The sequence below is a fragment of the Lathyrus oleraceus genome, chromosome 5 (assembly GCF_024323335.1).
Source record: "Lathyrus oleraceus cultivar Zhongwan6 chromosome 5, CAAS_Psat_ZW6_1.0, whole genome shotgun sequence".
In the NCBI taxonomy this organism is placed as follows: domain Eukaryota; kingdom Viridiplantae; phylum Streptophyta; class Magnoliopsida; order Fabales; family Fabaceae; genus Lathyrus; species Lathyrus oleraceus.
The window spans coordinates 651,496,762-651,500,108 of NC_066583.1; the positions used below are offsets into that span (position 1 = coordinate 651,496,762).

Sequence of the window (3,347 nt, forward strand, 5' to 3'; positions counted from 1 at the left end):
GTTCGACTCTAAGGGCCAACGCGTCCATTTTAGCCTGCATCATGTCTATAGAGCTTAGCTCATGTATTCCTCCTTGGGCTTCCTTCTTTTCCACTGTCGCTCGTTCTACTCCCCATGATTGATGGTTTTGGGCCATATCCTCGATAAGGGCACTAGCTTCAGGGTAAGGTTTATTCATCAGTGCGCCACCAGCGGCAGCGTCGATGGTCATCTTAGTGTTATAATGAAGTCCATTATAGAAGGTTTGGATGATTAGCCAATTCTCTAAGCCATGGTGTGGGCATGCTCTTAATAGTTCTTTATATCTCTCCCAGGCTTCGAACAACGACTCTCCTTGGAGTTGGGTAAATCTAGTTATAAGGTTTCGAAGAAGAGCGGTCTTACTTGGGGGAAAATATCTAGCAAGAAAAACTTTCCTAAGGTCATCCCAAGTTGTTATTGAATTGGGTGGAAGGGAATCTAACCATGATAGAGCTTTATCTCTGAGGGAAAAGGGAAATAATCTTAAGCGTATCGCCTCAGGAGAAGCTCCATTGGTTTTAAAGGTGTCTGCTAACTGAAGAAAGTTTTTTAAATGTTGGTTTGGGTTATCAGTAGCGAGACCTGAGAATTGTCTCTGTTGCACTAATTGCAGCAGGGATGGTTTAAGTTCAAAATTATTGGCTGGGATAACGGGGTTTACTATACTGGAACTAGGTTCCTCGTTTGATGGTTGGGCGAAGTCCTTAAGAGGTCTTCGGTTTTGTTCTTCGGCCATAGCTATCCTATTCCTATGGAAAAATAAACGTGCGCGAGCGTAACGTTCAGGTTCAGCTAGAGGGTCTACTAAACTTCCGGCACTGCGAGTCTTTCGCATTGACCGGTGGGTAACAACCTTAGTCTAAACGGTATAACTACAGGGTAATGAAATTTGACGAAATTGGTCCCCGGCAACGGCGCCAAAAACTTGATGCGTGTTTTTCGCAAGTGTACGAATCACGTCAAAGTAATATAAAAGATTATCGAATCCACAGAGACCAAGTGTCAATCTATCAAACCTGTTGTTATGGTGTGTATCTAAGGCAACTATTTTTAAGGGTTTTAATAAGGGTGCAATGGTAAATAAAATTATAATTTTGAATAATAAATAAAGACAGGCTCGAATGTAATTCACGCAATCAATGATAATCCAGTACTTGTTAGTGGAACTACTTATGGGCAATGTTTTCTCCTTTGAAAAGAACTAATTTAACAGGAACTGTCGCTTTCGCGTATTCAGAACCGAGTTGTACTCTCTAATCAACCCCTCCTATTGTCACGGATAAAAAGGTGCGTACTGCGTTAGAGTAGTAAACCTATTTTTAAGAAATATAGTATCTTAACTAAGTTGAAAAGTATTTTAACCTGGACTTCTTAGCAAAAAGAGGTTCTTACGAACCAGAGTTTAAACTTCCTAACGCGTCCGAAAATCGTTTTAAAATCTCTTTTCTTTTTAATCTAAAATCTCCTAATAAACTAGACAAAGCGCTTTTGGCTGTTTTTGAAATAGTTAAAAACAATTACTTGAATTGAAAGATAAAATAGCCCTTAGGTGTTTCCACGAACAATTATACTGATTACTGGTTTAATTACGATCCTTACATTCTAACCTTTATAGAATTAGTTAGACATGATAAAGTAAATATTCTTTTTATAGTTTTTCATAAAAGTAATTTAAAGCGAGTGCGGATAATAAACAAAGTAAAGTGCGAGTGCAGGAAATAAACAACGTAAATGTGCGAGTGCAGGAAATAAACAACGTAAATGTGCGAGTGCAGGAAATAAACAACGTAAATGTGCGAGTGCAGGAAATAAACAAAGTAAAGTGCGAGTGCAGGAAATAAACAACGTAAATGTGCGAGTGCAGGAAATAAATAAAAGTAAAATACGAACTTGAATTAAAATGGCGGCAGGATTAACTTCCTCCAGAGTGCTCCAAAACTCGAACCACAGACAGATTACAGACTCGATCACTCGATTGCAGAGGCACCCCGATGTGGAATGGCAACTGCTTTATAACTGATATATGCCTAGAGAATTCTAATTCTGGATGAAGAAAAACGAAAATCTAAGGTCCTATTTATAGTAAAAACTGAAAGCATGAAATGACAGGGACGCCCCTCCACTAAAAAGTGGAGGTTACTGATTTTGGCCTTGTGGCGCCCGCCACAGGCCTATGGCGCCCGCCATGGTCCCTACAGGGGATGATGGAGTGGGGATCGTGGGTCTTGGCGGTTGAGGAGTGGTCTTGAGACGTGGCCACGTCATGGCTAACCCCATGGCGCCCGCCACGGTGGGTGCCGTAAGTGCAAAACGCTGAATTTCTAGGTTTTCGCCCGTTTTCACTCCTTTTTCGCTCCTTTTCCCGATTCGAGCTCCGATTATTATAAAAACCTGAAAACATAAGAAAACAAAGAAATAACAAAGCAAAACAACAATAAAAGCTAAGAATGCATGCGAAATCGGAGTCAGAAATACGGTGAATTTTAGTGTGATCACTGCTCAAGTAGAACAAGACCAGCGTAGGTCAAGCAAGATACGTCACCTACCTGAAAGATATGGATATCTCATAACAGATCAAGGTGATGTATTACTCATGGATCAAGATGAGCCTGTGACCTACCAAGAGGCCATAACTGGTCCCGAGTCTGAGAAGTGGCTAGAGGCCATGAAATCCGAAATCGATTCCATGTACACGAACCAAGTTTGGAACTTGGTGGAGCCTCCTGTAGGAGTTAATCCTATAGGATGCAAGTGGGTCTTCAAAAAGAAGACTGACATGGATGGTAAGGTACATACCTATAAGGCAAGACTGGTTGCAAAAGGATATAAACAAATTCATGGTGTTGACTATGATGAAACCTTTTCACCAGTTGCAATGCTTAAATCTATTCGAATTTTACTTGCTATCGCTGCATATCATGATTATGAAATATGGCAAATGGATGTCAAAACTGCTTTCCTTAATGGGAATCTTCTTGAGGATGTGTACATGACACAGCCTGAAGGATTTGACATACCAGAAGAAGCCCATAAGATATGTAAGCTACAAAGATCAATCTATGGATTGAAGCAAGCTTCCAGAAGCTGGAATCTTCGTTTTGATGAAACGGTAAAACAATATGGATTCATTAAGAACGAAGATGAGCCTTGTGTCTACAAGAAGGTTAGTGGGAGCATGATCGTGTTCCTGGTATTATATGTAGATGACATATTACTCATTGGAAACGATGTCCCTACCCTGCAACAAGTAAAGACTTGGTTGGGGAAATGCTTTTCTATGAAGGACCTAGGTGAAGCAGCCTATATATTAGGAATCAGAATCTATA

The 3,347-nt window shown here is 40.4% G+C and overlaps 1 non-coding gene across 1 annotated transcript; it reads left to right on the forward strand.

Annotated features, from left to right (window-relative positions):
* Positions 1 to 266: 266 nt before the first annotated feature.
* On the forward strand, positions 267 to 373 carry LOC127089731 (small nucleolar RNA R71). Its single transcript, XR_007791288.1, has one exon. It is a non-coding gene; the product is annotated as a small nucleolar RNA R71 (small nucleolar RNA).
* Positions 374 to 3,347: the final 2,974 nt, after the last annotated feature.